We start from the raw sequence: 8445 nt of genomic DNA on the forward strand, positions 1-8445 counted from the left end.
CTCTTGTCACCATAGATATGGTGTCTAATACCAATTACCAATTGGAACAACATTGTGACAACCAATCCATTCATATGTAACAAACACCATTAGCCTCTGTAATGCAGCACATAACTGATACCAGTTAATGATACCAATTGTCAATGCATAGTCTCATACTCAAACCTTGACTTGAGTATACTCCCCCTATGGCCATGCCCTCTCTGCATTTTAAATATGCAAACAAGACTTGCTGGAAAATATTGTAAATAGATAATCACCAATTAATTTGACAACAACATCACACTGCTCAGTAATCAATATAAAATGTCATACTTCCCTTTATACTTCAGATGCATTCCTTGGAATGTTCCCTTTTGCTCCTTGCATCTGAATTGTCTATCTTCTCTTGAAGCCAACCTATTCTTTTCAATGAAGAGGAATAACAAATCTACTCCCCTGAGTAGATTATTTTCCTTCTTCTTCCACACCTGCACATGTTGAATATTCTCAACACCATGAGATGGTTTCCTATGTTGATTTGCCTGACTGGGTGGATTTTTGCCATTGCCTGAGCATACATAACTCTGTTTTTCTTCTTTTTCACTGTCTTTCTTTGGTGAACTATCAAGGTTGATGCTACCTCTTTTAACTGATTGGAGTCTCTGCAAGATATCTATTGGGTTGTGTTATATTCTTTCCACGACTAGCCCACGTAGTTAACCAGGGTTAGAGGGGGGGAGGTCACAGGGGGTTTGAGGGGTACCTGTAACCCCACTTTATGGTGTCCTAGGGCAGTGCCCCGGAAAATTTTGGTTTTGGATCCTATGTTAGGTTGGGCAGACCCACCTATGGTTTTGTGCATGATTTCGCACATGTTTTTTGGACGCGATGGTTTTCGGTCCATGGTTTTGGATGCGATGGTTTTTTCGGTCCATGGTATTGGATGCTTCGACATGTATAAATATGTATTGTAACATTAAAAGGAACATAAGGAAAAATCAAGATGGTAGTCTCAGTTTTGGGATCCAGGGGAAAATCTCTGTGTATATGTGTTATTCTCTCGCATTGTTTATTTTCTATGTTTTAGAATTCGTATGCAAGTAATTTCTGTACGGGGTTAAAACCTACATTTGGTATCCGAGCTGTTTTGGCTTCAAGGGGATGCCTTTGTTGCTGAGGGTTTTTGCTCGGGCCTGTGGTAGACCCTGTTCAGTGGGAGATCCGCGAGATCGATTCTGTTGGTGAAAGAATATGGTGAGCAGTGGAAAGATAGAGATCGAGAAATTTAATGGTCAAAGTTTCGAGTTGTTGAAACTCAATATGGAGGATCTATTGATGGATAAAGATCAGTGGATCGCGGTAGATCCGGGTACTAAACCAACGGGAGTGTCTGATGAAGAATGGAAGAAGTTGGATCAGAAGGCAAAGAGCACAATATGATTATGTGTCTCAGATTCAGTATTTCTAAATGTATCATGGGGAAGCTACTACGAAGGCTTTGTGGGAAAAGTTAGGGACTTTGTACCAATCTAAGTCTCTGGTGAATAAACTGTTCTTGCGGAAAAAGATGTATAACCTGAAAATCAAAGATGGAGACTCGGTGACAGAGCATCTGAAAGCATTTAATACTGTGGTAAGTCAGTTAGCATCTATTGATATTAAAATTTCAGATGAAGATAAGTGCATTAGTTTGTTGTGTTCTCTACTAGATTCGTCGGATAGTCTGGTTATTGCAATAGGTAGCAATGCAACTGCCTTGCAGTTTGATGAAATAGTCTCAGCCTTGCTGACGGAGGAGATGAGATGAAAAAATATGGAGAGACAGAATGGTGATGCCTTGTTTGTATGAGGACGGTCCCAGAATGGAAACAAAAATAAGTCATCGAGTGGGAGATCTAAATCTAGAGGGAGATCCCTGTTACACACAAAACTAGCTCAGATCTGAACAAGTCACAGGTTCAAATCTCCTCCGCTGCTTTGCCTGCCTCTATTGCACAATACCAAGTGAAAATCACGTGAGCACAGGCTATTTCACTGGGCATATACTGCGCAATCCTCATGGGCATACTCAATCCATGATTGTGCAAATCTCATGCACAACTGATAGTCACAACTCACCCTTTCACTTACCTCTAACACCTGTCTCTGTTGAACTGTCCATTCACTGAGTTAACTGAAGTACTCTTCAGTTACTTTATGAGTTAATAATTAGTGAATTAATTAACAATCAATTCACACAACTCATCACTAGTGTATTCTCTAGTTAGACTGAATACAACTAGTTCAACTGAACACAACTCCATCAACTCCACATCCAACTCCACAGAACTCACATGCATGAGTTCTAACTGAAGTCTTGCATGCAATAGCTCAACTGACCCACAAAGAAAGCATATTTCCTTCTGACAGCTGCATGTGCCACATTTGTAGCTCGGACTGAAGTGCTCCAAGAGAATAAGATAATGTTTAGAGTCCAAATATTACTAAGGGCTAATAATATTTGACTGTTTCTATTTTTAGCCTGGCAATCTAAAAATAGACTTTGATCACTCCACTGTGAACCAAAAATAGAAGTCCATCTATTTTTCCCAACATGACCAATCATCCATAAACAACAAACTGCAACTCATAGACCATGATCCATATGTCTAAAAATAGAGATAGTCTAAAAATAGACTTTGTGCCAAAAATAGCCTGCGGGCCCACTTAGTGAAGGCAACTTCTTTCCACTAAGCTCCATCATCTTGTTGCATTCTCAACACTCCCTCTCAACAAGATATGGATTATCAGCAACCCCTATTCTGCCTCGGTGGTATTCGAATTTTCTCCTGCTGAGCGCCTTCGTCAAGATATCAGCATCCTGATCCTCCATTGGAATGTATGAAAGTAACATGATTCTCTGCTGCACACAATCTCTGATATGATGGTACCTGATGTCAATGTGCTTAGATCTATCATGAAATACTGGATTAGCCGAGAGTTTAATGCAACTCTGGTTATCATAGTAAATCACAGTAGGCTCCAAGTAAGAACCGAACAACCCGACCAGGATCTTCCTCATCCATATAGCCTCACATGCAGCCAAACTTGCTGCCATATACTCAGCCTCTGCTGAATTGAGTGCCACGGATCTCTGCTTCCTGCTGTACCAAGAAACTGCTGTCGACCCGATACTGAAGACCCCTCCTGATGTGCTCTTTCTATCCATTGGGCTCCCTGCCCAATCTGCATCTGTGAAGCCACATAGCTTCACCTCATCCTCCTGTCTGTACCACAATCCATATCCCGATGTGCCTCTCAAATAATGCGATACATGCTTGCCTTCCTTCCAGAAGAGCTTGGTTGGCTTAACCATAGCTTGTGAAAGATGGTTAACAGCATAGCAATATTGGGTCGTGTATTGACCAGATACATAAGCGACCCCACCAACTATCGATAAACAGTGGCATCCACTTCTTCTGCTAAAGTGGCATCCTCCTTCCTCCAACCTCCAGGAAGAGGAGTATCAACAGGCTTGCAGCCATGCATGTTGAACTTCTCCAGTATCTCCCGAGCATACTTACCCTGAGAAACAAATAGTCCATCACTGCGTTGCCAAATTTCCAATCCCAGGAAATAATGAAGGAGGCCCAAGTCCTTCATTTCAAACTCCTTAGCAAGATCATCCTTGCATGAAAGTATCAACAACTCATCACCCGTTAGAATCAAATCATCTACATAAAGTACAATGATAAGCAACTTACCCTCCACTACAATTTGGTATAGGTTAGGATCCGCCTCACTCTTGGAGAATCCAAGTCCGGTGAAATAACTGTCTATCCGTGTGTACCAAGCACGTGGTGCTTGTTTCAACCCATACAACGCTCTCTTGAGCCTGCACACATGCGACTCGCTGCTGAAGATCTCAAAACCTTTGGGTTGCTCAATGTACACCTCCTCCTTAATGACTCCGTTGAGGAACACAGTCTTCACATCCATCTGATGAATGTGCCACCCCATCTGCGCTGAGAGAGCAAGAATCGTCCATATGGAAGAATACATTGCGACAGGTGCAAAGGTCTCCTCATAATTGATCCCCTCTATCTGTGAAAAGCCTTGGGCAACAAATCTTGCCTTGTACTTCTCCACACTCCCGTCAGCTGCCTGCTTAACTTTGTAGATCCATCTCGAACCCACCACTGATTTCCCTTCCTGTCTAGGAACAATCTCCCATGCACTGTTTCTGACAATCGAATCATACTCTTCCACCATGGCATCTACCCATGCGGGATCCTCCACAGCTTCCTCGAAAGTGGATGGCTCAGTCACAACACATTTGCTCACAAGAGCCATGTATCCAGTGTATTGATCAGGTGACTGTCTCTGCCTGCGTTGGGCTATAGGTGGTCCTACAACTTTCTCTGCATCTTGAGCCAGTCGCTCAGCTTCTGTCAAGCGCTTTTGCCCTCTAATGGTTGGTGCTGCATGAGTGGTCTCTTCCACTCCATGAACTTCGTCCTGTGGCTGATCCACGTCCTGAAGCTCATCTTTAGGAATTAATAGCTCCTCATCTGCATGCAAGTGTGGCTCCCTCTCAAGCGAACACTTCATGGCTTTCTCCTCCTGAAATTTTATATCCCATCGCACAACAATCTTGCCACTGTCTGGCAAATACACACGATAGTTGTGGGGCGTATCAATGTACCCCAAAAATATCCCAACCTCTGCGGTCAGCTCCAACTTCTTCCTGGCATCCTTCGTCACATGCATGTAAACGTTAGCACCAAAAATCCTCAAATGAGAAAGATCAGGCTTCTTACCAGAATAAGCCTCCTCGGGTGTACTCATGCCAAGTATCCTGTGAGGACAACGGTTTTGCACATATATTGCAGTATTACATGCTTCCACCCACAAGTGAAGGGGTAGGCCCTAATCATGCAACATCGCTCATGCAGCACCCACGATCGTTCTATTCTTCCGCTTAGCAACCCTGTTTTGCTGTGGGTTATGGGGAGCTATGAGCTCTCTTCGAATCCCTTCTGCACTGCAGAAATCCTTGAACTCGCCAGAGATGTATTCACCACCATTATCGCTCCTAAGAGCCTTCACCTTCTTCCCCGACTCCTTCTCAACGAATGCTTTGAACTCACAGAACTTTGACTATGTCTCGCTCTTCTTCTGCATGAAGAAGATCTAGCACTTACAAGATAAATCATCAACAAAGATCACATAATACCTGTGTTTTGCTATCGAAGCTACTGAGAAAGGTCCACACACGTCTGTGTGAATTCTCTCAAGGATCGTCGTGGCATGACTATCCTTCTCGTGAAAGGTGGCTTTCACAAACTTTCCCAAAGTACACCCCTTGCACTGATCTGACTGCCCAAGAGTGCCTCTAGGAATCCCTGTAGTGATCTCCTGCAGTATCTTCAAGGCTCCATGGTGAAGGTGATCCAATCTCCTATGCCACAGCTCGCCATCATCCCAGCTCACCAATCCTTCTGCCTTGCATGCCATTGCTGCGCATCCATCTACATGCAACTGATAAAGGTTCCTCACTCGAACCCCTATCTTCCGGGTTTCTCCAATTGTCTTGCTATGCAGGAAAGCCTTTCCCTCGCTGAAAACAACATCATATCCCTTGTCTTTTAACATCTCCACAGAGATAAGATTCTTCTTCAATCCTGGAACATGCATCACTTCCTTCAATACTAAGGGTTTACCAGACTCCCTCTCAAAGGAAATGGTACCGATACTGGTCGCACTGTAGCTACCATCATCGCCCATCTCGATGTGCACTCCAAGATCTTTGTCCTCTAGATCAGAAAACAAATCTCAATCTCCTGTCATGTGAAAAGACGCACCACTATCCAAGAACCACACCGATCCCATCACACTTGAAGCCAAGCATGCGATCAATGAAAAATCAAGCTCAAACTGCGAGGCTAGAGCCTCTCCTGTTGCAGATCCAGCGACTTGCTTGTTCTTCTTCTTTTGCGGACAATTAGTGGCATAGTGTTCGTGCTGGTGACAGTGAAAGAACTTCACCTTGGACATGTCCTGCTTCTTTCCTTTCATACCGGAATGAGAAGCTTTCTTGCTCTTCCCCTTCTTTGCCTTGGTAGCCAAAGCGCAATTTTCTTCATCAGTTCCCTTTGATGAAGATCTGTCCCTGGTATTCCGCCTGCTCTCCTCCTGCACAATATCTGACCAAAGTCTCTCCCATCCTGGCAATTTCTCCTGACCATTGATAGAGTCCTGATAGGAATGCCAACTCTTCGAAATCTCACCAAGTCCTCATCATCGACAGTCACCCCCACACTTCCCAGCTCATCCCTGCACTGAGTGAACTTCGTGAGATACTTGGGCATACTGTCTCCCTTCTCACATTTGATGTTTCTGAGTTTATCCTTGAGCACCAACTTCCTCTGATCGCTCTTTCTTTGGAATAGATCTGTCAATGCTTTCCACATCAAGTATGGAGAAGCCTTTCCATGTAGGCTGGACACAATGTGATCCTTCACGCCCTCCAACAGAATCCTTCGACACTTTGTTGTCTTCTTTTGCCAAGCATCAACCTGCGTAGTATCAGTAGGCTTTGGGACATCAGCCTCTATGAACTCCTTCAGCCCGTTATCATCCAACACTGCCTCCATCCTGTCCTTCCATGCAATATAGTTTGAGCTGCCCTCAAGAGCATACTCCAATCGCAATCCATTGAAAGACATTGCCACGTTGATACCAAGAAAATAATGCTACAAATTCGAATTCCACCAGCTCCAAACTCAACCGCCTCTGATCTAGAATTCGTGAGAACAAAGTATTTCTCGTAAAGAGATTGACTGTATGGGATTTTACCGGATATCTCACCTTCCAAAGGAAGGATGAATCCAGAGGCTACCTGGCCCGATTACAGACTCTGCCTGAAGAAATAAGATGTAAACACTTTCTGAATAATAGATTTGATGATCAACAGCTTTGATACCATGTAGAAATTTTGAATAATAAACAATTATTCAATAGAGATTATCCCAATTATACACTATTGCGGAATACATGCACAATACATAACCTCCTCTACGTTGATGATCAATTTAGCAACATCAAAAACAATGAAACATCAATCGCATGCACACATTAACACAGTATGTAACCCGGGGAAAGCATACAGCTGAAAACCCAACACTATCTATATATTATAATGATTAAGAACATGTAACAATACATAGTACAATACTCCTCACAAGTACTCAGTACTATCTCCACCTGTTACACACAAAACTATCTCAGATCCGAACAAGTCACAGGTTCAAATCTCCTCCGCTGCTTTGCTTGCCTCTATTGCACAATACCAAGTGAAAATCACATGAGCATAGGCTATTTCACTGGGCATATACTGCAAAATCCTCATGGGCATACTCAATCCATGATTGTGCAAATCTCATGCACAACTGATAGTCACAACTCACCCTTTCACTTACCTCTAACACCTGTTTGAACTGTCCATGCACTGAGTTAACTAATGTACTCTTCAGTTACTTTATGAGTTAATAATTAGTGAATTAATTAAAAATCAATTCACACAACTCATTACTAGTGTATTCTCCAGTTAGACTGAATACAACTAGTTCAACTGAACACAACTCCATCAACTCCACATCTAACTCCATAGAACTCACATGCATGAGTTCTAACTGAAGTCCTGCATGCAATAGCTCAACTGACCCAATAAGAAAGCGTATTTCCTTCTGACAGCTGCATGTGCCACATCTGTAGCTCAAACTGAAGTGCTCCAAGAGAATAAGATAATATTTAGAGTCCAAATATTACTAATGGCTAATAATATTTGACTGTTTCTATTTTTAGCCTGGCAGTCTAAAAATAGACTTTGATCACTCCGCTGTGAACCAAAAATAGAAGTCCATCTATTTTTCCCAACATGACCAATCATCCATAAACAACATTCTACAACTCATAGACCATGATCCATATGTTTAAAAATAGACATAGTCTAAAAATAGACTTTGTGCCAAAAATAGCCTGCGGGCCCACTTAGTGAAGGCGACTTATTTCCACTAAGCTCCATCATCTTGTTGCATTCTCAATAGAGGTATGGACTGGTAATAAACCCTCTCTTTCACATCTGAGGGTATTTGGATGTGATGCAAATGTACATGTTCCAAAGGAGAAACAAACCAAGTTGGCTAGTAAATCTGAAAAGTGCATCTTTATTGGGTATAAGGATGGTTTAAAGGGTTATAAGCTTTGGAACCAAGTAACAAGGAAGGTTGTGTACAACCGAGACGTGGTGTTTAGAGAGGTGAAAGATATTATTAAACATGAAGTCCAACCAAAGGAACCTGAGAAGATAGAGTTTGAGCTAAAAGAGGAAGAATCAAACTCTACAGTGGAGGAGGAATCAGAAGATGAAGAGCCACAAACTCTAGGTCTGAGAAGATCAGTTCGAGAAAGAAGGCAACCAGA

Source organism: Pinus tabuliformis, chromosome X (genome assembly GCF_031772625.1).
Source record: "Pinus tabuliformis cultivar Carrire ecotype Pingquan chromosome X, CPIR1, whole genome shotgun sequence".
In the NCBI taxonomy this organism is placed as follows: Eukaryota; Viridiplantae; Streptophyta; class Pinopsida; order Pinales; family Pinaceae; genus Pinus; species Pinus tabuliformis.